We start from the raw sequence: 27,165 nt of genomic DNA, 5'->3' as shown, positions 1-27,165 counted from the left end.
CAGTCATGTCTGACCCTCAGCAACCCCATGGACTGCAGCCCTCCAGGCTCCTCCATCCATGGGATTTTCCAGGCAAGAGTACTGGAGTGGGGTGCCACAGCCTTCTCCAAAGGAGAAGCACAATGCTGGCCTTTCTTGTAAAATACCATTGCAGATACCTGTACACCTATGATTGCCTCATATTCTTAACTCAGAAACATTCACTTGCTTGGAAAATAACACTGAGTTAAATTAGTGTTATGCTCTTCTGTGAAACATTCATCCCACATCTTAAAGAAAAACTTCAGGGAAAATAAGTTTTTATACTTGTTACAAGTAACTATAACTTTTTATCCTGGAAAGCTTTGTTCCATTCTTGTCCTATGCCATGTTTTCATAATTCTCGCAATATCTCAAGCTTTTTCATTATTATCATGTTTGTTAAGGTGACATGTGATCTGTGATCTTTGATGTCAGTTATAACTTTTTGTTTCATATAGTTTATTTAATGTATGTACATTTTTTAAGATTTAATACTATTACATACTTCACTATGAGACTATTGTATAGGGTATACATAACTATCATATATACAAAGAAACCAAAAAAATTCATGTGACTTGCTTTATTGAGATAGTCACTTTACTAAGGTAGTCTGGAACTGAACCCACAATATCTCCGAGGTGTGCCTAAAAAAGCACAGTAAATTAACATATTTACAAAAATACATTTATTCCTACATAGCCACAACACTGGTAAGCATTCCTAACAATCCAAGAGAAGACAGAACAAAAGTAAGCCTCTCTTCAAAATAAACAGCAATGGGCATATGTATGCATGCGTGCGTGCTAAATTATTTCCGTCGTGTCCAACTCTTTGCGACCCTATGGACTGCAGCCTGCCAGGCTCCTCTGTGCAAGGTTCTCCAGGCAAGAATACTGGAGTGGGTTGCCATTCCCTTTGTGAAGGGGACATATATATACTGTGAAGTAAAAAGGCAAGATTATGAGAAAGAAAAAAAGAACAGAATTGGAGGGAAATGGATGATAAATGGACCTAAATGATGGCAAGGTTTCTGCATTTTACATAAAGCAGTACAACATTAACTATGTATGGATCTTGAAAACTTTAGGATATACATTATACCATGAACAATCACAAAATAATAACACAGAGGTATAAAATAACAAAAGAATTAAAATGAATTCTAAAAACAAATTCAAATTATCCAAAGATAATAAAAGAAGGCAAGAAGAAAAACAGGGAATAAACAGAAAGTATATTATTAAATGGTAAACCTAAATTCAAGCACATCAATAATTACACTAAATGTTAATGGACAAAATACTCCAATCAAAAGGCAGAGTATGCTAAAATGTATATAAAAACAAAACCCAATTTGCTGCTTCCTATTGAAGTCAAACTTAAAATATGAAGACATGGATAGGCTAAAAGGAAGTAAGATGGAAAAAACAAAAAAAAAAAATATATATATATATATTCAGGTATGACCTAAATCAAATCCCTTATGATTATACAGTGGAAGTGAGAAATAGATTTAAGGGGCTAGATCTGATAGATAGAGTGCCTGATGAACTATGGAATGAGGTTTGTGACATTGTACAAGAGACAGGGATCAAGACCATCCCCATGGAAAAGAAATGCAAAAAAGCAGAATGGCTGTCTGGGGAGGCCTTACAAATAGCTGTGAAAAGAAGAGAAGTGAAAAGCAAAGGAGCAAAGGAAAGATATTAGCATCTGAATGCAGAGTTCCAAAGAATAGCAAGAAGAGATAAGAAAGCCTTCCTCAGTGATCAATGCAAACTAATAGAGGAAAACAACAGAATGGGAAAGACTAGAGATCTCTTCAAGAAAATTAGAGATACCAAGGGAACATTTCATGCAAAGATGGGCACACTTAAGGACAGAAATGGTATGGACCTAACAGAAGCAGAAAATATTAAGAAGAGATGGCAGAATACACAGAGAACTATACAAAAAAGATCTTCACGACCCCAATAATCACGATGGTGTGATCACTCACCTAGAGCCAGACATCCTGGAATGTGAAGTCAAGTGGGCCTTAGAAAGCATCACTATGAACAAAGCTAGTGGAGGTGATGGAATTCCAGTTGAGCTATTCCAAATCCTGAAAGATGATGCTGGGAAAGTGCTGCACTCAATACGCCAGCAAATTTGGGAAACTCAGCAGTGGCCACAGGACTGGAAAAGGTCAGTTTTCATTCCAATCCCAAAGAAAGGCAATGCCAAAGAATGCTCAAACTACCGCACAATTGCACTCATCTCACACGCTAGTAAAGTAATACTCAAAATTCTCCAAGCCAGGCTTCAGCAATACGTGAACCATGAACTTCCAGAGGTTCAAGCTGGTTTTAGAAAAGGCAGAGGAACCAGAGATCAAATTGCCAACATCCGCTGGATCATGGAAAAAGCAAGAGAGTTCCAGAAAAACATCTATTTCTGCTTTATTAATTACGCCAAAGCCTTTGACTGTGTGGATCACAATCAACTGTGGAAAATTCTGAAAGAGATGGGAATACCAGACCACCTGACCTGCCTCTTGAGAAACCTATATGCAGGTCAGGAAGCAACAGTTAGAACTGGACATGGAACAACAGACTGGTTCCAAATAGGAAAAGGAGTTCATCAAGGCTGTATATTGTCACCCTGCTTATTTAACTTATATGCAGAGTACATCATGAGAAACGCTGGGCTGGAAGAAGCACAAGCTGGAATCAAGATTGCCGGGAGAAATATCAATAACCTCAGATATGCAGAGGACACCACCCTCATGGCAGAAAGTGAAGAGGAACTAAGAAGCCTCTTGCTTAAAGTGAAAGTAGAGAGTGAAAAAGTTGGCTTAAAGCTCAACATTCAGAAAACGAAGATCATGGAATCCAGTCTCATCACTTCATGGGAAATAGATGGAGAAACAGTGGAAACCAATGTCAGACTTTATTTTTTTGGGCTCCAAAAATCACTGCAGATGGTGACTGCAGGCATGAAATTAAAAGACGCTTACTCCTTGGAAGAAAAGTTATGACCAACCTAGATAGCATATTGAAAAGCAGAGACATTACTTTGCCAACAAAGGTTCGTCTAGTCAAGGCTATGGTTTTTCCTTTGGGCATGTATGGATGTGAGAGTTGGACTGTGAAGAAGGCTGAGCGCCGAAGAATTGATGCTTTTGAACTGTGGTGTTGGAGAAGACTCCTGAGATTCCCTTGGACTGCAAGGAGATCCAAGCAGTCCATTCTGAAGGAGATGAGCCCTGGGATTTCTTTGGAAGGAATGATGCTAAAGCTGAAACTCCAGTACTTTGGCCACCTCATGCGAAGAGCTGACTCATTGGAAAAGACTCTGAAGCTCGGAGGGATTAGGGCAGGAGGAGAAGGGGACGACAGAGGATGAGTTGGCTGGATGGCATCACGGACTCGATGGACGTGAGTCTGAGTGAACTCCGGGAGCTGGTGATGGACAGGGAGGCCTGGCGTGCTGCAATTCATGGGGTTGCAAAGAGTTGGACACAACTGAGCGACTGAACTGAACTGATACCATGCCAAAACAACTGGTCAGAAAAAGAGAGAGAGAGAAGTACATTTCACTGTCTTTTCTCTTTATTCACCTAAACTCAAAGATTTCCCTAGTTGGCAACTCAATGAAAAGAAGGCTGTTATGTCATGGCATGACATATGGCAGATTAAAGGTGAAACTTCATTAACTTCAATCATTTTTAAAAAAATATTTATCAATACTTACTTTTTAAAGTTCATATGCATTCTTATATCCTAAAAGGCTTGTTTCTATTAGGTACAAAACAGAAATCTCATCAGGGATGAATCATTTTAAAATGACATCTGTTCTGAAGTGACACAGTTAAGACATCAAATAAGGCTCAAAAGTCAGGTTTTAAAATAAGACATAACAAATGGACACAAAAAGGTTCTTCTTCGTCTCTAGAATTACACTGACTTTCAAAAAACAGACTACAGAGTATTTTTGCAAATTTTCATAGACTGAGTCAACCTCAATGTACACTAGGTCTCTCATTATTTTTTAATGAGTCACTCAAAAATATTTTCTGGACAGTCAAGCATAACCACTAAAGGGACAAAAACCATAGCATTAGAACGTTTTGTGTGAATAAAATGGTTCATAGGTATTGTAACGTTCTAAGGACTAACAGAAATCCCTGTGTAATTACACAAGACATTCTTCTCCTTTAGTATTAGAATTTACAAACAAAGCTCTTTAATTCACCCGTTCACGTGCTGCTGCTGCTGCTAAGTCGCTTCAGTCGTGTCTGACTCTGTGCGATCCCATAGACAGCAGCCCACCAGGAATCCCCGTCCCTGGGATTCTCCAGGCAAGAACACTGGAGTGGGTTGCCATTTCCTTCTCCAGTTCACGTGTTAGATATGCTATATAATCCACAACAAACAGCAAAGAGCACTTAAAGGGTAGTTGTTCAAGATTTTTAGGAATTTTATTTACAATCCTCTTGCGATGGAAGAAGCTCTGAGGCATGCTCACATTTTCCCATCCCCATGGGCCCAACCACTGTCAAAATTATGATGGAGTTCCTCAGTTCTACTGAGCCCAGGGTCAGCTGGCTAAGTGTCCCTCAACAGAACAAACACCTTCCTTCTCCTGGAGAGGGATGTGAAGGTGGACTGAGCCAAGGGGTGAATCATTTACAAAGGTGAATTGCAACAGCCAGGTACTGAAGACAGACATTAGGAAGTAGGTAAGAGGTTTAAAAAGACTAAATTATGTCAGGAAGGAAAAGGACTGGACTTAAGATATGAAGGCCTTGAGGAGGAAACATCTGCCTTCAGGCCCTAGAAGCTGCTCTTTGGAACTTAGCAGTAATCCCTTGTGCTGTTGAGGACTTCCTTCTGCAAATGGTGTCCTGAGCATGAGAGGCCACAGGGGAAAGCTTCACAGGGCCAGCATCCTGCTTGGACTTGGCAAGCAGTTAAAAGCACAGAGGCTGACTCCACTTTATCAGTCTTTGCTGCTGAAGGGCCTTATCTCGCAAATTAATGAAGTGTGGTTGGTTTCTTCTATCTTCAGTGAGGGCCCCTAACAACTAATATGGAAGAGTACGCGGAGGTTAGAGCAAGAACATCCACAAGGGTGAGGTTCCCAGGCACCTCCAAGCTGAGAGGCATCATACTCACTGTGAGGGTTCTGGGAAAAGATGAAGAGAATCTGTCTTTTAACAGCTTAAAATCAAACAGGAAAGACATTAAATCCCCCCCAAAAAAGAGGTGTAGAAGAACATTAAGGTGCATAATGCTATTCATACTAGAAGAATTCCAGTTGAACCACACTTATTTCTCCTTCTAATCCACTCCCACTCTTAAAAAGATTCTATCGAAAACAACGACACAACGATACAAAGTTCATTCTACACAGAATCCTGAGTTCTGTGTACAGCTCCACATTGCCTATATTTTTTATATCTAACTTCTACCATTACACAGGATATCCTTTCAATGACTATGATAAAATAATAAACAGCACAAGAAGCAAGCATTCTAGCCTGTCTTCCCTGGTTTTCCACTGACTTGTAAATAGATCTGAACAGATTTCCTCATTAAAAAAAAAAAAAAAAAAGGTGTGGGAGATGGTAAGAAACATATGATCAATTCCCTAAAAAGAAAAAAGAGGGGGTGGGGAACACAACTTCTACTGAGTAAAGTATGTCACAGAAGACAGGTATGTCACATCTATATGCGAGGACAGAGGCTGGAAGAACACAGAAAACAAGAGGAAATTGTGTTATTTCCTCTATCCAGAAATTAACAAAACACACCTGATTTGAGAGGGAAAAAACCAGACAACTGAGCTCTTAATGCAAATTCAATAAGCCCTCAAAGTATTTTTAGCATCTCTTTTAACAAAAGAATACTAACAAATAACCTTTCATTTCCCAACTCTCATAAAAGTAAGGACACAGGTATTTATTTACAAAAATAGCCTTTTTTGCTTAGGGTAAATATAATTTAAACAAACTCCCAACACAATCGTTTCCAAGCTTTTTAGCAAGATAGCTTATTTCAACCAACTTATGGCTTCCCTGGTGGCTCAGCTGGTAAAGAATCTGCCTGCAATGCAGGAGACCCAGGTTCGATCCCTGGGTTGGAAATATTCCTTGCAGAAGGAAATGGCAACCCACTCCAGTATTCTTGCCTGGGAAATCCAATGGACAGAGGAGCCTGGTGGATTGCAGTCCATGGGCTGCAAACAGTAGGACATGACTGAGCTACTAAACCACCAACAACCAACATCATGGTTTTTTATGACTTTATTATAGGCAACTCAAACTTCAGGTTAAAAATACCTATTCCAAGAGACAAAATGTGGTCCACTGGAGAAGGGAATGGCAAATCACTTCAGTATTCTTGCCTTGAGAACCCCATGAACAGTGTGAAAAGGCAAAAAACAGGTCAGTAGGTGCCCAATACACTACTGGAGATCAGTGGAGAAGTAACTCCAGAAAGAATGAAGAGACGGAGCCAAAGCAAAAACAACACCCAGTTGTGGATGTGACCAGTTACAGAAGCAAAGTCCGATGCTGTAAACAGCAATATTGCATAGGAACCTGGAATGTTAGGTCCATGAATCAAGGCAAATTGGAAGTGGTCAAACAGGAGATGGCAAGAGTGAACGTTGACATTTTAGGAATCAGTGAACTAAAATGGACTGGAATGGGTGAATTTAACTCAGGTGACCATTATATCTACTACTGTGGGCAAGAATCTCTTAGAAGAAATGGAGTAGCCATCATAGTCAACAAGAGTCTGAAATGCAGTACTTGGATGCAATCTCAAAAACGACAGAATGATCTCTGTTCATTTCCAAGGCAAACCATTCAATATCACAGTAATCCAGGTCTATGCCCTGACCAGTAATCCTAAAGAAGCCGAAGTTGAATGGTTCTGTGAAGACCTACAAGACCTTCTAGAACTAACACCCAAAAAACATGTCCTTTTCATTTAGGGGATTGGAATGCAAAAGTAGGAAGTCAAGAAACCTGGAGTGACGGGCAAATTTGGCCTTGGAGTACAGAATGAAGCAGGGCAAAGGTTAATAGAGTTTTGCCAAGAGAATGCACTGGTCCTAGCAAACACCCTCTTCCAACAACACAAAAGAAGACTCTACACGTGGACATCACCAGATGGTCAATACCAAAATCAGACTGATTATACTCTTTGCAGCCAAAGATGGAGAAGCTCTATACAGTCAGCAAAAACACGACTGGGAGCTGATTGTGGCTCAGGTCATGAACTCCTGATTGCCAAATTCAGACTTAAATTGAAGAAAGTAGGGAAAACCACTAGACCATTCAGGGATGACCTAAATCAAATCCCTTACGATTATACAGTGGAAGTGAAAAAATAGATTCAAGGGATTAGATATGATAGAGTACCTGAAGAACTATGGACCGAAGTTCGTGACACTGTACAGGAGGCAGTGATCAAGACCATCCCTAAGAAAAAGAAATGCAAAAAGGCAAAATGGTTGTCTGAGGAGGACTTACAAATAGGTATGAGTAGAAGTGAAGCAAAAGGCAAAGGAGAAAAGGAAAGACATACCCATTTGAATGCAGAGTTCCAAAGAATAGCAAGAAGAGGTAAGAAAGCCTTCCTCAGTGATCAGTGCAAAGAAATAGAGGAAAACAACAGAATGGGAAAGACTAGAGATCTCTTCAAGAAAATTAGAGATACCAAGGGAACATTTCATGCAAAGATGGGCACACTTAAGGACAGAAATGGTATGGACCTAACAGAAGCAGAAGATATTAAGAAGAGGTGGCAAGAATACACAGAAGAACTATACAAAAAAGATCTTCATGACCCCAATAATCACGATGGTGTGATCACTCACCTAGAGCCAGACATCCTGGAATGTGAAGTCAAGTGGGCCTTAGGAAGCATCACTACAAACAAAGCTAGTGGAGGTGATGGAATTCCAGTTGAGCTATTCCAAATCCTAAAAGTTGATGCTGTGAAAGTGTTGCATTCAATATGCTAGCAAATTTGGAAAACTCAGCAGTAGCCACAGGACTGGAAAAGGTCAGTTTTCATTCCAATCCCAAAGAAAGGCAAAGCCAATGAATGTTCAAACTACCACACAATTGCACTCATCTCACACGCTAGTAAAGTAATGCTCAAAATTCTCCAAGTCAGGCTTCAACAGTACATGAACCATGAACTTCCAGATGTTCAAGTTGGATTTAGAAAAGGTAGAGGAACCAGAGATCAAATTGCCAACATCTGTTGCACCATCAAAAAAGTAAGAGAGTTTCAGAAAAACATCTACTTCTGCTTTATTGACTATGCCAAAGCAAAGCCTTTGACTGTGTGGATTACAACACATTGTGGAAAATTCTTAAAGAGATGAGAACACCAGACTACCTGACCTGCCTCCTGAAAAATCTGTATGCAGGTCAGGAAGCAACCGTTAGAACTGGACATGGAACAACAGACTAGTTCCAAATCAGGAAAGGAGTATATCAAGGCTGTATATTGTCACCCTGCTTATTTAACTTCTATGCAGAGTACATCATGAGAAATGCTGGGCTGGAAGAAGCACAAGCTGGACTCAAGAATGCTGGGAGAAATATTAATAACCTCAGATATGCAGATGACACCTTATGGCAGAAAGTGAAGAACTAAAGAGCCTCTTGATGAAAGTCAAAGAGAGTGAAAAGTTGGCTTAAAACTCAACATTCAGAAAACTAAGGTCATGGCATCTGGTCACATCACTTCATGGCAAACAGGTGGAGAAACAGTGGAAACAGTGACAGACTTTATTTTTTTGGGCTCCAAAATCACTGCAGATGGTGATTGCAGCCATGAAATTAAAAGACACTTGCTCCTTGGAAGAAAAGCTGTGGCCAACCTAGACGGTATAATAAAAAGCAGAGACATTACTTTGCCAACAAAAGTCCATCTAGTCAAAGCTTTGTTTTTTCCAGTAGTCATGTATGGATGTGAGAGTTGGACTTTAAAGAAAGCTGAGCACCAGAGAATTGATGCTTTTGAACTGCGGTGTTGGAGAAGACTCTTGAGAATTCCTTGGACTGCAAGGAGATCCAACCAGTCAATCCTAAAGGAAATCAGTCCTGAAAGACTGATGTTGAAGCTGAAACTCTAATAATACTTTGGCCACCGGATGTGAAGAACTGAAAAAGACCTGGAAAAGACCCTGATGTTGGGAAAGATTGAAGGAGGAAGAGAAGGGGACAACAGAGGATGAGATGGTTGGATGGCATCTCATCCAACTGACTCAATGGACATGAGTTTGAGTAAACTCCGGGAGATGGTGATGGACAGGGAGGCCTGGTGTGCTGTGGTCCACAGGGTTGCAAAGAGTTGGACATGACTGAGTGACTGAACCGGAGAAGGCAATGGCACCCCACTCCAGTACTCTTGCCTGGAAAATCCCATGGATGGAGGAGCCTGGTGGGCTGTAGTCCATGGGGTCGCCAGAGTCGGACATGACTGAGCAACTTCACTTTCACTTTTCACTTGCATGCACTGGAGAAGGAAATGGCAACTCACTCCAGTGTTCTTGCCTGGAGAATCCCAGGGACAGGGGAGCCTGGTGGGCTGCCATCTGTGGGGCTGCACGGAGTCGGACATGACTGAAGCGACTTAGCAGCAGCAGCAGCAGAGTGACTGAACTGAACGGATTCCAAGAGGTTATTCCCATGGCCTTCCTAATTGTCCTCAGAACTTAATGTTTTATTCATTAAAGTAAACAGAATGACTTCAAGTTCTCAAAATGCTGAGTTTTGAGATAGGTGTTCCCTACTGACTAGAAGCCTAAAAATGTGCCACTTCATATGCCATTCTGTGTGTCTTTGTTAAACACTGAAACACACATTCTGATTTAAAGCACTCCACATCCACAAACCAAACAATTAAGACTGTTCAGTAAAGTTAACTTTTCAACATTCAAATGTCACACACTCTGCATCATCTAACTTTGATAGTCCCCTTTGCCAGGTATATACACAGGATACAATGACGTGAGGTGGAGTCTCAGCTTCCCTCCAGTAAGAGAGAGAGGAAGAGAAACACAGGGACAGCTATCCACACTGGAAGATGCTGTGCTGAGCACCCTGCATGGTACCCCATACTGAAGAAGTATAGAGAAATCTGGCTGCGGTTAACATGGAACACAGTGAGTAGAGATGGCCTCTGAACAGGAACCCCAAGTACATCTGTTTTGTATTTTTAAAAAAAAGCACAGAGGAGAGGGAGTGGGCAGCAGTGAAAGCTTTGAAGAAGCTGTTAGCTTTCTAGCCTAACAGACCTGGCAGAAGGTGCCCCTTATAGAGAGGCCGCAGGATCTAAATAAAGGACAGAAAGGCCAGATGGGGCTAAGATTGCATGTTACAGAATCAAGCTCACAAATCGACTCACATCTGAAGAGAGAGATCCACCACCATTTCATAGAGTGGATACACAATTCAGTGAAATCAGCAAATATAGGGTTGGCCAAAAAGTTCATTCAGGTTTTCCGATAACATCTTACAGAAAAAACCTGAACAAACTTTTTGGCCTATCCAATATTAAGATTAAGATTCCTGGTTACCAAGAGATACATGTACACACACATACACACACAAAGATCACCATGTACATACAATGCAATTGCCCGAGCTTACGTATATTGCTGTGAAGAAAAGAAAGTGAATTGGCAAAATAATAATAATAATGAAACGTCCTGAAATTAGCTAAATTTATATCATGACATTGTAAAGGAAGAAATATCTTGGGAAATAATTTTAAGAGAATTTAGTACTCGTTAATTCAGTAAGCATTCTACATGCCATGGAGTGTTCCAGGCAGAGGAATATAAATGCTGTCATCCCCACCCTCGGGTTGCTCAGTTTAGAGAAATCACATACTATCTAATGAGACAATAATTCAGTCATTTGAGGACATGTCACTTGGTCTATGTGGCTTACTTAAAAAACAACAAGAAATCCATTTCCTAAAGCTTGAGGGAAGCCAATACTAGAGAAAAAAAGATAGTTAAAATTTTATTTGATTATTTCATGAAGGTACTCCGTATACCCTTCAAATCTATCCCTTTCTCTCCTCTCCATCACTAGTTTTTTATTGCCTTAGATGACTTCTTCATTTCTGGCCTGAGCTTTGGTAACTCTTAGAGGGGTTTTCTATATCCAAATAAGACACTTTTCACAAGCCATCTTGATACAACACTGTCAAAAACTGAGGCCATTTTTCATTGACATGACTTTCTCCTCTGATCTCACTGCATCCAGGTTTAACTTCTTGATTTTACATGTTTCTGTGACAAAGCTTCTCAAAGCTAGGTTGTATCGTTCCTATCTTCCAAAACTATGATCCTGTGGAGCACAGCGATTTTAAGTATAATGCATTTATTTTGCTTAGGCACCAGACACAAGTACTGAACACATGATGAGGATTTCACAGTGGTTTGGACTGAACTGGAGTGATATTAAGGGGCTCTGCTGGCCCACAATCCACCAGAGTTTAATATGTACCTATTCCAGTAAGGTTTACAAATTTAGGACAAAGACAAAATGCAGAAACCTTTCTTCTGAATTTCCAAATGGGGAAAAAAAAATTACATGGCCAAATCCATGTCTCAATTTTAAAAAGAAACTTAAGATAAAGGGAGGAAATCAGAGGATTACGAAACAGACCAATGAGATAGAAGCCCCCTCAGAGAATGAGTAGGCTCTGGGCTTGGGGTGACTGACAGCCCTCTCTGAGAAGCTGACCAAGGATGACTACCCTTTGCTTGGATGTGGCTCCCAGACAGATTTCACACCCACTCCCTCCTTACTCTACCTCTGCTCCCCTTCACAAGGAAGGGGTTTCAACAATAACATAAGGCAGGCTCGTAAGATGCCAGAAAGTCTGCTCTGTACAGTATTCGGTTAACTTTTATGTGTGTGTGTGTTTTATGCTAAAATATCTGCCTTTCAAAAATGGCTTCAAAGTGGCCACGTAAGAATGGGTAAACCAAAAATACCATATGCCACTCTGTCTGTAGGCTGGCTTCCCCACAACCCTCCTCCTTCTAAAACGCGAGCAGGTCACTCCCTCCTCCACAAGCTTCTCTGGCCCCCACTTGAGGCAGGGGATGACGAAGCAACAATGCTTTGAGCTACTGCTGGAGGAAGATTTAATGCTGATACCCACAAAGTGCCCTAACACTCAGAAAGGGGTCTGAAACAACTCTCGTTATCACTGCAGCACACAGAAAGCACAGCTCCAGAATGGACTTAAAACACAGGGTATGCCACATCTGCTTTCAAGATTCTAAAGCTAGGTCACAGTGTCTGCAAAGTGGCCACAAGGAAATGACTGCCTTGAAATGCCACATTCACAGATGACATGGATATTTGAGAGAAAGACTCGGATCTGCAAGCGGGCAGTTAGTATCATTACCATATGACTGAAGGACAAAAAGTCTTCTGATAAAGATTTCATCCTAAAAAACTAAACTTTGAAATACTAAGAATAAAGTCCTGGAAGACAGCAGAAATCCTCCCAGATGAGCGGCAAAGGGACAAAAGATTCTGATGAGATGAGACCATGCCCCAGGTGCTCTGGATACAAATACTGGGTCCCTAAAAGCTATGCAGAGTGTCAGGGTATGTTTGTTTTTATTACAGAATATAAGCTTAAGACTCAGGAAGATCTCCTGGAGTAGGAAATGACAACCCACTCCAGTATGCTTGCCTGGGAAATTCCATGGACAGAGAAACTGGTGGGCCACAGTCCATGGGGTCGCAAAGAGTCACACCACTTAGTGACTAAAACATGAAGCACTTAAAAACGTCCTTCATGTACATCCCTACTGGTTTCTGGCCCAAGGGGTCAAAATCAGGCAGGTCACCCACCCAGAAGCCAGTCTCTAAGGGCTTTATTTCTCACTGGTGTGCTAAAGAAGCCAAGCCCCTCCCAGGAGCAAGATCAGTTATGTCTCCTGTTTTATCTCCCTGTCAGTTCCTCTTCTGCCCCCACTGTCCCTGCCAAACACTCTCTTCTGGAAATCCTCAGTGATTCCCATTGTTCAAAGACAGCGTTGCCTACAAACCTACAAAAATCCCATCTGTATATCTATTGTATGTGGTTTAAATTTCTGGAGAACTTTTTTTGCTTTTCTCCCTTGAGAGCAGAAATTATGATTCATCATCTCAAGCGGATGATACACGGTGTATGGTCAGAATAAATTTGTGAGATGAATCCTAACATAGTCTTCTCTCCTAGTCATGTAAGAAATTGACAGAATCACTGTATGGCATTTCCAAACTCCAAGTTTACCAACTATTTGTAACTAAGTTAGGGAGAAATTAAAAGAAATGTTATTCAGATATGTATATGTGACTGCACATTCACATCTTTACAAAGAAAGAGACTTATGGATTTAAAATACTTAGAAAAGAAAGTTGAAGAGAACTGGGACTCTACACTATATTTTCTAGTTGAAATTTTTCATTTAAGTTTCTTACTATCTAGCAATTCTCCCTAATGTTAATCCATATAGATTCTGTTTAAAGACACATGCAAATGGTCATCTAAAATCCTCTGCTTTAGAAAGACAAAGCATGATTATATTTGCCCTGGTAACACTCTAAGACCTTGTTATTGCAGTTCTTGAACTAAGAGGCAAAAGCAACCAGAATCATTTCCAGAACTGCCTGATGAAGAGATCCTGCTCCTACTGCTTCTCAGAGCCCTCAACTGATAGTCCCGCTCCTCTCCAGAATAAGTATAGTCCCTCTGCAAGGACCCCCTTGAGCAAATCATCATGATTATCATAATGTGCTTCTCAGATTCTACAGCCAATATCTATCAAGAGGGTACAACCCACCAGGAACCACGCACCCAGCATCAGAGGACATGTAGATGAAAATGAGCTTATCCTTACCATCCAAACCATCAAGTTCAAGGCTCTCCCTCCACAGCCCTGACTCTGTTCAGAGTCACCCAGCACAGTCCCCTTCAGCTCCCCCAGCAAAAGACTCCACTGGAAGAAGGAATGGAGTTTCACTGTTCTGGAATTTATGTTCTTCAGAGCAGGGTTTCTACACCAAGAAAAGCACTGGGACAGGCAGAGGTGGGGCACTCAAAATTTTTGTCAGATGAATAAACCAATAAATCTTCAAAGACTCCACACATCAAATCTTTGAAACTTAAACTGGTTACAAGACTACTTAGAAAAGCTATAGTCACAACCCTCTGTCCCTTTTTCATGTGTCTTTTTTGCCATTGAGACCTGTGGTCCCTAAACTTACTGTTTAAGGTTAAACATACACACACACGACTGCTCTCTCCAGATACGTGTACTTCAAATACCTACTAACTGAGGAAATATCAATCTCTGCAGTAACTCCCCAGACCCAAAGACTGGGACCATTCCTATACCCTTTATGGTTGCTTAAGCATAACTATAAACTAGTTCCAATCCAGAGAATCTTCTATTTGTCATGTCTGTAGCCCACAACTCTACAGAGAGGAAGCAGCCACCTATTTAAATGAGCCTTGCTTTGCTTCCTCAATTTTCATAAAATAATGACAACCTTATTTCCAAATTAAGGCTCTATCTTTTCCTGACAACAGGGCACATGTATTCTGGGCTCTTTCCAAAGAATATCATCTCTGTCAGTAGATCACCATTAATTCAAAGCCCAGTTATGAAAAAACTGAAAACAAATAAAGGAACATACAAAACTGTCCTGAGGGAGAAACTGCAATCTATCTGTTCCTTGTATTTATGAATCAAGCCTAACCATCAATAACCTAGGTACCTGTACTGGTGGTTCTCAACCTTGGACACACATTAGAATCACCTGGGGAGCTGATGCTCGCTACCCTTTCCCCACCCTCCACAGATGTAATGGATTCTGTGGGGGTCCTGTGGAGCAGCCAAGGATAACCAATCGCTGACTTCAGTGTCTTACAGACTTGCTTTTGCAAAACTGTGCTTTGGTGTTATGTCCTCTGCTTCCACTTAGTGAAGTGACAGAAAAAGCAGCCATATTAAATTCACTACTTTATTTTCTGCAGAGAAATTTTGGGAGGTGTTGCTCAAGATGCTCTCCTTCACTTTGAAAGTCCCGTAAGACTTCAAAATCTCTTTTAAAACTAACTGGTAAGGAAAACTTTTCTCTTGAGCAACTCAAGTACTTTGATCTTGTGTGCAAAAAGAATTTTGTAACTGATCATATTCCCCTTTTTGTTTTGACCACCAGGAAATGAAAAATCCAAGTTCAATAACCATAGAGGACAGCATGGTATTAACTTTTGCTTTGGTCTCATTATTTCTATTTCCTTCGCTTTTTTTCTATTTTTTTAAAGCAAAGGAAAGGTTTATTACAGGGCCAAGCAAGGAGAACAGGTGGCTTATGCTCAAAAAAAAAAAAAAAATCCAACCTGCTCTGGCTTTACGAAAGCTATCATTTTAAAATATTAACTGTAAAACAGTAAGCTGCTTTCAATCACCTTTCAACGTAAGGAGATAAAACAGTTAGTTCCCATCCATACTCTTCACATATCTTTAAATGTATATATAAAGCTAATTCACCTCATTGTACAGCAGAATTAAAAACTATAAAGCAACCATATTCCAATAAAAAAATTAGATAAAAGACCAAATACTGGCACTGCTGTGACTAAAATGCATGGATACCTGTAAAGTTCTTCTGTTTTTTTTTTTTTGGAGCGGGGAGGATAGACAAGTAGGTAGATAGACAGACCTCCCTCAAAATATATGAGCTCACTTAAAGTATAGCTAAGAATGGCAATTTCCCAGAAATTTTTCATTCATTCACTTAAAACTGTAACATTCTAAATTCACAAATCTAGAAAAACCTTCAGTGTGCAAGCAGATAGACATAGGTTTATCAGAAGTAAAAGACTACAGTTTAAAAATCATAGCAACACTGAGTTAAGAGAAACCTCAAGACTATTGCCCCACCTCATGTTATGTAAAGAGAAACTCTGAATGGGTGACTGTTGACATGGATTCTATATCTGTTCATTCCTAATTCTATGCTTTCCTCTAACCCATCACCCAAACACCTCAAAACATCCCATCTCTTCTGAAAAACTACAATATTCTTCTTTCTTGCCAATTCCAAGAGGACTCTTTCCTTACATGCTTTTATGGAGACGCTGAAAAATTAGGTGTGTGCTTGTGAAAATGTACTATTCCATTCACTAAGATTTCCAGAGTATAATAAACAAATTCTGGTCACCAGTAACTCAAAGAGAGTTAATAAGACTCACTTCTTGAAAGTTATCTCTATAAAGAGAATTGGAGATCTGCCTTCTTTTCCACGTAAACAAGACCTTGCAGGTACATCTCCACCCCGAAACAGAAAAGTCTGTCACAAGTGCCCAACTGACAATGAAGTCAGAAAAGGGCAAAACTAGACTTTAAATCTAGATATGTTAACTAATCTTCAACTTCCCTAACTTAGACTGTGACCTCAGAAACTGAAGAATCAAATGGTCCCATATACACCCTGTGCTGTGCTTAGTCACTCAGTTGTGTCGGACTCTTTGCGACCCCATGGACTGTAGCTTGCCAGGCTCCTCTGTCCATGGGGGTTCTCCAAGCAAGAAAAATGGAGTGGGTTGCCATGCCCTCCTCCAGGGGATTTTTCCCAGTCCAGGGATGGAACCCAGGTCTCCCACACTGCAGGTGGATTCTTTACCATCTGAGCTACCAGGGAAGCCCAAGAATACTGCAGTGGGTAGCTTATCCCTTCTCAAGAGGATCTTCCCAACCCGGGAATCAAACCAGGGTCTCCTGCTTTGCAGGCAGATTCTTTACCAGATAAGCTACCAGGGACGCACATATACAACCTATTACCTAGTTATTCTAAACAACTGAACCAACTAACATTTTAAAAAATCAGTAACATTAAAAAAAATTTTTTTCTAATGAAAGTTTTCCTAAAATACATTCCACATTTCTTAAATAGGAAGATCATATACTCATAGGATTTCAGAGTTGAAAGGAACCTTAGAATTAAATTATTTCCCATTCACAAATTCTTTGTTAGCATTCACAACTCAAAACGACCAACAATAAGTCTACTGACAGCACAAGTTCATCTGTGAACATTTAAACATAATATTATCATTATTATATTCATATCTCATACTTGAATAATTTTACTGTTTTCTCTTCCCTGGTGTGAGTCCCAAAGAAGGTGGCTCCTAAATTTTAAAACTATACCATTTGAAAATTTTCCCTCTTTTTTCTTTTTTTAGCTCAGATCAGATCAGATCAGTCACTCAGTCGTGTCCGACTCTTTGCGACCCCATGAATCGCAGCACGCCAGGCCTCCCTGTCCATCACCAACTCCCAGAGTTCACTCAGATTCACGTCCATCGAGTCAGTGATGCCATCCAGCCATCTCATCCTCTGTCGTCCCCTTCTCCTCCTGTCCCCAATCCCTCCCAGAATCAGAGTCTTTTCCAATGAGTCAACTCTTCACATGAGGTGGCCAGAATACTGGAGTTTCAGCTTTAGCATCATTCCTTCCAAAGAAATCCCAGGGCTGATCTCCTTCAGAATGGACTGGTTGGATCAGTTACTAAATAGCAAACTGAGATATCCAAGCAGAGTCCTTACAGTCTAGCTTCATCTTTTGATATGAATTCCTAGAACATCAGAAATTTCTGAACATGTGATTAAAGGTTTATTTAACCTAATTAACTGATATTACAGACTGTTTAATATGTGCCAGCCACTGAGAATATAGCAATGAACATGGACCCAAGCTTCTCTGGGTGATGTGAAGGTGAAGGCAGGCAATAATGAAACTAAGTAAAGTATAATGTACCAGAAGTTGGTAAAAGAGAGAAACAAAGCAAGCAAGAAGGATGGCGAATGCTGGGGCAGAACAGAAAAGGAGACCAGGATGAAACTGTTAGAAAGGATAACAATGGAAGGACCCATTAAGAAGGTAGCATGTGAGCAAAGACTCAAGGAAGGTGAGGGAGGAGGACTTGTAGAGAGAGAGAGATACACACACACTGCAGGGGCTGCGGCATTCCAAGCAGAGAGAAGAGTGAGCACAAAACCCTCAGTATGCAAGTGTGCATCTAGGTTAACAGTTAAACAGAATTCTATTTTAATTTAACTAATGATATTTTAATGTTCTATTTTATGTTTGCAAAGAGTTGATTGACAATGATTTTTAATCATATCTATGGGTACAGTAGACACTGAAGAGATCGAGATTGAAAGAATACACGAAAAAACTGTACAAAAAAGATCCAAATGAACCGGATTACTTCGATGGTGTGCTCAGCCACCCAGGGCCAGATATCCTGTACAGCAAAGTCAAGTGGGACTTAGGAAGCACTGCTGTTAATAAAGCTAGTGGATGTGATGGAATTCCAGTAGAGTGATTCAAAACGTTAATGGATGATGCCATCAAGGAGCTGCATTCAATATGTCAGCAAATCTGCAGACTCAGCAGTGACCACAGAACTGGAAAAGGTCAATCTTCATCCCAATTCCCAGGAAAGGCAGCACTAAAGAATGTGCTAGCCATCGAACAATTGCACTCATCTTCCATGCTAGTAAAGGCCATGCTTAAGATCTTTATATCCAATAAAACTGTTTACCAAAAACAACTGTATTTTTCCAGATAAGAAGACCCAAGAAAAGTATGTAAAGGATACACCATAGCATTTTTGCAAAGTACTTAATCATGACCAAAGTTAACAAGAGAATGACTGTTACAAACTAGAAATAAAATTTAAAAAGTAATATATTATCTATATTATATGATGAAACTACAGAGTGACATTACTTATTGGGAGTGACATTATTTATTTATTTATGGTTTTCAGTTTTCCCACCATGAAAATTAATATGATTGCTTTAAAATTAAAATTTACTGGTCAGAAGTAGTATTAAAATTCTTCTGCATCCATCTTAAAATTTTAATATTTCTTCACCTTACACCTTTGACTACACTCATATTTGGAAAAAGAATTTCACTAAAGTTGTCCTTAAACACAACTTAAATTCCACAATGTAAAGGAAACTAATTTTTATTCATTCATTCTCAGAAGAGTTGAATCCAAAAAAATTAACACTACACTGGCTTAAGTTTCAAAGCTGGTCAGACCATTTTGCCACAATTCTCAATAGGGGAATATGTGAATTAACACAGATGAGATCAGCATTTAATTTTCTAAAATTCTCAATAAATACATTTGTTCCAAGAAAATCGATAATATGGGAATTGGACCAAAGACATATCTACTGGCATAAACCATCAAAGCATTTACACACATCTTCAAATATTCATATATTAACTACTTCTGTAAACAACTGCAATGAAATTGGACACTATTATAAACTTTGTTCATAGTAAACGAATAAACCACTAGTCTCTGCTGAGTGGGAAAAAAGGAAAGAAATAACAACAGAAACATGAAAATTGAGTGAACAGCTTTACTTTTGTAGTTTAAAATGCATTCAAATAAGATTCAAATGGAAATGTGAAAATCCACAGTGATTATAATCATTACAAGGGAAATATTTGACAGTACTTTAAGAGGACTTATTTTCTTTCTAAATTATACTACTGAATTCATGTTTAAATTCATGCAGAAACTTGCTTTACTTGGTAAACCATGAGTTGAATTATTAAACAGCAATAACCCTAGTGAAATGAACAGATTATCCTAGCAAATAGGAGGCCATGACACATATTGACTAAATCCCATTCTATCTTCTACTTCCTGGGTGTATTTCCCAGCTTCCTTTGCAGGAGGCTGGGCCTATGTGACCACACATCAACCAATGAGCAAAGGGTTGACCATGCTCTCTCGCTACCTCCAACAGCAAACTTAAAAGCCATGTCTTCCAGTTGCTACAACTACAGCCTGAATATGAGTCACCACTCAGAGGACAGCCTCTGAGGACAGCCATCTGACTCCCCATCAGACTCTGGTACCACTGACAAGCAAACTTGCACTCTGTTATGTCTTAAGGTGTGAAGGCTTGTTGTCCAAGCATAACCTATCTTATTCTAATACATCCCTGAAATTCCCTGCTGCTGCTGCTGCTAAGTCGCTTCAGTCGTGTCCAACTCTGTGCGACCCCATAGACGGCAGCCCACCAGGCTCTCCTGTCCCTGGGATTCTCCAGGCAAGAACACTGGAGTGGGTTGCCAGGTCCTTCTCCAATGCATGAAAGTGAAAAGTGAAAGTGAAAAGTGAAAGTGAAGTCGCTCAGTCATGTCTGACTCTTCGTGACCCCATGGACTGCAGCCTACCAGGCTCCTCCGTCCATGGGATTTTCTAGGCAAGAGTACTGGAGTGAGGTGCCATCACCTTCTCCACTGAAATTCCCTAACTAGATATAAAACATACACTATTGCCTTGAGTTTTATTTTGGACAGGTAGAAAATTCATTAACAACCAGCAGAAAACAGCTGAAAGCTAAAAATAAATACTTCCTGTGTCTCTAATGTATCCCTAACTCTAGGTCTCCAAAGTGAGATGTGGGCATCCCAGGACATGCCTAAGATAAGCCAATGGAATATGGATATAAAATATTAGAATTTCTATTTATAGGTCTTTATCATATTTTTAAGGTTCTTGTTCTTGTGGATGTTTCATAATGTATACCATACAAAAGATAAACACACATATTGGACAGATTTTAAGACCCATGATCTTGAGACAAGAAAATAATTATAACTGTTTAGTCCCTGCTCAAAAGATGCTCCCTCTTGTCCAATACTTAAATCGGAAACAATTAATGAAATATATAAGACAGTATACAATAAAGTCCATACAACTCTGACATAATGCATGCTATGGAAAATACATGTTAGAACCACCAAGTGGGCTTTTGGGAAACGGCTTCAAAATGCAGGTGTACTCTGGATGCGTCCTGAAAGATGAGTAGGATTTGAACACGTGGTGAAGAATGAAGCGAGTGAAACAATACACAACCAGGGTGCCTAAAAAGAAGGAAAAATGAAAGCAACAGCAAGACAGGTGAGGAGAGGCCAAGAGAAGGAAAGCTTACAACTAACAGATCCCCAGCCAAATTTATTCAAACTCAACCTCTGTATTTTCAGCCAAAATTTTCTGTTCAAGGTCAATGCCAGATATATGCAAACAGCAAGGAAACAATCTTTAAAATGACAAATTTTCAAATCTGAAGATACATTTATGCTACTTGATCTATGCCTGTGAGATACAACCACAGATAGGATACTATTATAATGACAATCGTATTACACTCTGAAAAGGAAGAAAATGTACAAAGCATTATACACCATTTTCTATTTGTTTTAGGACAGATGCCCAAGAAACACCCAGAGACATTTTCACATTTCCTCCTTCCTTATATCCATGTTTCAGGTAATGAGTAACCAGATAGCAAGGACTCACCCGTATCAAGTAATCTTAAACAGCTGCTGCTACTGCTAAGTCACTTCAGTCATGTCCGACTCTGTGACCCCATAGACGGCACCACCAGGCTCCCCCGTCCCTGGGATTCTCCAGGCAAGAACACTGGAGTGGATTGCCATTTCCTTCTCCAATGCATGAAAAGTGAAAAGTGAAAGTGAAGTCGCTCAGTCATATCCGACTCTTAGCGACCCCATGGACTGCAGCCTACCAGGCTCCTCCGTCCATGGGATTTTCCAGGCAAGAGTACTGGAGTGGGGTGCCATTGCCTTAAGTGCATTCATTTTATGATTTATGTCCTAACAACTTTATACTTCAGTAACGTTTTCTTTAATACATTTCTCTGACCATGGGTGGGATTCTGCCATTTTTAATATCCTTGTTTTTATTCAAAATGCTATTCACACATATAAATTACGCTTAAGCCTCTGCTATTAACAATGGCCAACGCAATTCTAAACAGAGAGAGAAGCAGCAGCAACACTGGAGAGAACGTGAGGCAGCGTGTATGAGACAAGAATCTGTCCTCTGAAAGCAATCAAAGCAACAGCTTAAAAATTAGCAAGTCCTAAGGAAATATTCAAAAGCCCTTAGTAGCCCACGCTTCACGAAAATATAGATGACAGAAGTGGAAATGGACTCATCCAGTGGCCATCTAGGTCTCCAGTAGACAACCTAGGAGGATGCCTGTCTGTGTTCCCCAAAAGTAAAAGTCCATGGTACAAACTGTGGCTTCTCTGGTGGCTCAGACGGTAAAGAATTCGTCTACAACTCAGGAGATCGGGGTTCGATATCTGGGTCAGGAAGATTCCGTGGACAAGGGAATGGCAACCCACTACAGTATTCCTGCCTGGAGAATCCCATGGACAGAGGAGCCTGTTGGGCTACAGTCCACGCGGCTGCAAAGAGTCGGACACGACTAAGTGACTAACACACACACCTGGTACAAACCAGCCAAACCTTCCCTCCCTTCAGGTACTTTCTAATGTTTGACTGTTGAGGTGGACTGAAGGGAAAAGATTAGTATACATTCTAACTTATGCTTCTACTGCTTTTTGTAAAATTGAGTCAAACCATCAATAGGGCTTACAATGTTCTCAGTGTAATTGAGTATATTCTTTTCAGATCTCCAGCTGACTGCCCAGGCATTTGGACACTGAACACGAACCTCCCAAGAAAAGGATTCCATATTCAAAGGAGAGTACATCCTTTGCAGAAGTCAATAACGACTGAAAATCAGGATTACTGTACATAAAATGCTCTTCCTCCTGAATAACATTATGATTCATCACCCATAGCAACTAGAGGTTTTGTCATAAAACATAATGAATTAACATCTGTTTACACTTATAAAACTCATGTCAACATTCAGTCATTTACCACTCATTGATTAAAACACTGCATTTACACACATACATATTTAGGCATATTTGACAAGCCTGACATTTTTTTCCAGTTGGTGACTGAAAATGCAAGATGGCAATTTTTTCAGACACATAAGCTTGTAATTTTAAGTAATGTCCTCATCCCAAACCCTCCTCCTGTTACTTTAGAATAAACATAATCCTTCAATCCTCCCAATGATTCAAGTAGACTGGTATTTGAATGTTTTATTTTTGTAAAAAAAAAGTTCTACATATGGCTATCATCTCAACTCAAACACCGTTTCCCTTCTTCACATACCTTCCTATCATCCCGGAACACTGTGCCTTAGCCAAAACTAGTCCTTTGCTTTTTCTTCTACACAGATCATTATTGTACTTTACAGTGGCCATCAATTTCTAGAATTCCTTCTTGAAGACTCAACACAGGTGGCACCTTCAGAATCTTTGAACCCACCAATCTTTTGTGCTTCCACCTTATTCCTTGTCATTCCAGGTACTCTATTATATTAAAATGACCTGTTTATGGAGCCATTCCTTTCTCCTCCCAACTAGCCTGAGATTGTTGGAAACAAAGAACATCTGTATCTTCTATACACAGTTTCTAACTAAAGAGTAGGCTCCCCATAGTCATTAGATCAGTCACTCACTCAACAAACACTTAACGCGACGGCTGCTACGGGACAAGCATTATTCTAATTGCTATGGATACATGGATATGTAAAATAAACACAGCCCCTGCTCTCCTAGAGATGACACTCAAATGTAGGAGACAAATAATAGAGACGCAACAGACACCTAGTGAAATGGCAGATGATAAATGGAGAAAGTAAAACAGTCTCAAGGGACAGTGAGTGGCTGGGGCACAGATTGCTATTTTAAGTATTTTAGGTAATCGTGGATGGTTAAGGAGTTTCCTAACTGAAGTGAGAGGACTTCTCTGGTGGCTCAGATGGTAAAGAATTCACCTGCAATGCAAGAGACCAGGGTTCGATCCCTGGGTCAGGAAGATCCCCTGGAGAAGGAAATGGCAACCACTCCAGTATTGTTGCCTGAAAATCCCATGAACAAAGAAGTCTGGAGGGCTACAGTCCATGAGGTCGCAAAAAGTTGGACCGAATGAGCAACTAAGCACACACACATACAACTGAAGTGAGATAACAAACATGTCGGTCCCTTTAAGGGGAGAAAGTGACACAGAGTGTGTGACACGTGAGAGGAGCAGAGAGGAGGCCGACCTGGCTAGAGCACAGAGATGAGAAGTCAGGAGATTGGTGCCCACATCAAGTGGAGCCCTGCAGACCACATGCAAGGCACTGCAGGTTTCTGAGCAGCAGAGGAAAGCAAGCTAATGGGCATCTTCAAGAAAGATCACTTCAGCTAGCAGCCATCACATTTTTGGGCAAAAGATGGTTGAGGTATTGAGGTGTGGGTAGAGACACAGGGAGAGCTGAAACAGGAAGCCCCACTAGGAGGCTCCCACAGTAATCTAAGTGGGAAAGGCTGGTGGCCTGGACAAGCACGGTGGCAGTGGTGATGAGACGGGGATCTATACAGACAGTGCCAACAAGTGAACTGAATGTGGGGTGGGAGAGAAAAGGTTTGTGGCATAAGTAGCCAAAGGATGGTGCTGCCACTGCCAGAGATGAGAAAGAGGAGGTGGAGGGGGCAACCCGCCCTCCAGTCTGAAGCAGCCGAAGTTCATTTATACTGAAGGGTTGAATATAGTTGAGTTACCAGGAGCTAGGGGCTGAGGTCCAGCTGGAGACCTCAATCTGGGGGCATCAGCACATCTTTGAAGCCCATGTGGGTTTCTCTAAGTGTCTACAGAGGAGAAGGAAAAGACCCCAAGCCAAGCCCTCGGAGGTGCCAACCTTCAGAGGTACAGGCACATCCAGCCTTCCACGCAGCAAACAGAACGTATGGAGGTCAGAAAGCCAAATTCAAACAGGGTTTCAGAAGGAACTGGTCATATTGTCCAATATGACTGATAATTAAAGGAAGGAGAGAATTCAAAATTGACTACTGGAGTTGATGACATGGAGGTCACAGATGACCTTGATAAAGAACAGTTTTCATGGAGAACAGAAATAAATGCCTGACTAAAGAGAACAAAGAAAAGGAGATAAACTGAGACAACACACATGTGAAACTTCTTCTTAAAGTTTTGTAATAAAGGGAAACGAACAGCGTGATAGCTCGGAGACATGGAAGCAAGAGAAACATTACAGCATGTATGTTGGTGGGAATGGAAGGAGGAGAAGAAAAGGTTGATAACAGCGCAGTGGGGAGATAATCACAGAGCAAAGTCCTGAGGGCATGAGCGGGGCTGCATGCCCATCTCCTCCAGGGCCAGCATGGAGGAGAGACCTGAGAGTGGACTGGACAGCACAGTCTTTATAATTCTCAGTGTTTACGGAATTGAACTCCCCTTAGATTGAACTACTACTTAAGATATTTCTTATAAAAAGGAGTCCCCACTAATTCAGCTTTCTAGAACACTTTACAGAAACTGTTACATTAACCTGGCTTCAGGAAGCTAACATTCAAGTATTTCAGGGCAAGCTTCCTATGCTTCTCAAGAACGGCGTATCCACACATACCAATCTGTGGCATGTGCCTGCTAAGTCGCTTTAAGTCATGTCCGACTCTGTGCGACACTATGGACTGTAGCCCACCAGGCTCCTCTGTCCATGTGATTCTCCAGGCAAGAATACTAGAGTGGATTGCTGTGCCCTCCTCCCGGGGATCTTCCCGACCCAGGGATTGAATCTGCATCTCTTATGTCTCCAGCATTGTCAGGCAGGTTTTTTACCACTAGTGCCACCTGGGAAGCTCATCTCTAGTATGATAAGAAATATATTTGGTCTTTGACTCTGATTCCTGGCACAGAGCTCCTAAAACCCTTGGAATTTCCTGAGTAACAGGAAAGTCTTCTGTTATTCATAACAAGCCCCTTTTGCCCACACCTGAGTTTACACTAATGAGGTGACTCATGGCGGGATCCCCAAATAGCTTCAGCTTAGGGACTGGTCACCAGAAAGACCAAATGTATGATTAGAGGGGAGGGGGTCTTTCAGCCTCCACTCCCCACTTCCAGGAAGCAGGTGGGGGTGGCTGCAGATTAGGTTATAAAACTCTTCAACAAGGAGATTCAGAAGCTTCTGGGTTGAAGGCACTAATGTGCTGGGGAGCAGATCCACCCAGAGAGGGCATGGAAACTGCACTTCTTTTCCCCTATACTTGTGCTATGCATTTCTTCCATTTGGTTGTTTCTGAGTTGTATCCTTTATAATGTTGAGTCATTTCAGTCATGTCTAACTCTTAGAAACCAAATAGACCCCATGATGGCCTACAGTCCATGGTGTCACAAAGAGTCGGACATGACTAAGCAACTAACACTATGAGACCCCATGGACTGTAGGGTCCTCTGTCTGTAGGATACTCCAGGCAAGAATACTGGAGTGGGTTGCCATTTCCTTCTCCAGGAGATCTTCCCAACCCAGGGATCGAACCTATGTCTTTTAGGTCTCCCGTGTTGGCAGGTGGGTTCTTTATCACTAGCACCACCTGGGAAGCCCATCCTTTATAATAAATCAATAAATATAAGTGTTTTCCTGAGTTCTATGAGTCATTCTAGTGAAGTATTGAACTTGAAGGGGGATGTAGAAGCCCCCAAATTTGCAGTCAACTCTAGAAGTGTTGGGGGGCCTGGGCACTTCATTTTCTGCTGGCATCAGAAGCGGGGGCCGACTTGTAGGGCAGAGCCTCTGACCTATGGGATCTGCAATAACTCTGGTAGTTAGTGCCAGAAGTGAATTGCCAGCTGGTGTCAGAGAACTGGCTGGTGTTGGAAATAACCATACCTTTGGTATCAGAAAACACACAACATCTGCTCTTAGGCCACGAGGGAATAAAGCAAACAAGTGATAAGGGACCATGAGAACTGATGACAGCAGTGAATGTCTCCATGCTGAAATTTCAAAGCTACCAGGTGTAAGGAATAAGAAAACAAGACTACAGTACCACACTCTCTTAAAAATATACACAGGTAACTCTGGATCTTAAATGTAGAAAACATGAGGGTGGCGAGTTCACACACAGCAAAGGCTGGTCTATTTGCTTTCCAAACCTTAATCACCTGAGGAGAAAGGTCAGACCAAAGCACCACAGAGCCAAGGAGTTAAGAGATATAAACAACTGGACTTGGAACAAATAATTACCTTAAAAATAAAACAGCTACACGGTAATTTCATACACTAATCAGGGATTCAAATTTTACATAAAACCTTTCAGAAGCA

The 27,165-nt window shown here is 40.8% G+C and overlaps 1 protein-coding gene across 8 annotated transcripts in view; it reads right to left on the bottom strand.

The window, feature by feature from the left end:
• The window catches only part of MYO1B (myosin IB), a 199,208-nt gene that overhangs the window by 106,942 nt on the left and 65,101 nt on the right, over positions 1 to 27,165 (bottom strand). The window contains exon 1 of one of the 8 annotated variants that reach the window (XM_059875698.1): positions 13,954 to 14,048. The gene's annotated coding sequence lies outside the window, so the exon portion shown is untranslated. 8 annotated transcript variants of the gene reach the window in all.

The sequence above is a fragment of the Bos taurus genome, chromosome 2 (genome assembly GCF_002263795.3).
Source record: "Bos taurus isolate L1 Dominette 01449 registration number 42190680 breed Hereford chromosome 2, ARS-UCD2.0, whole genome shotgun sequence".
NCBI classification, from domain to species: Eukaryota; Metazoa; Chordata; class Mammalia; order Artiodactyla; family Bovidae; genus Bos; species Bos taurus.
Note: the sequence above shows the minus strand (reverse complement) of the source record. Positions and strands in the feature narration are given on the sequence as shown.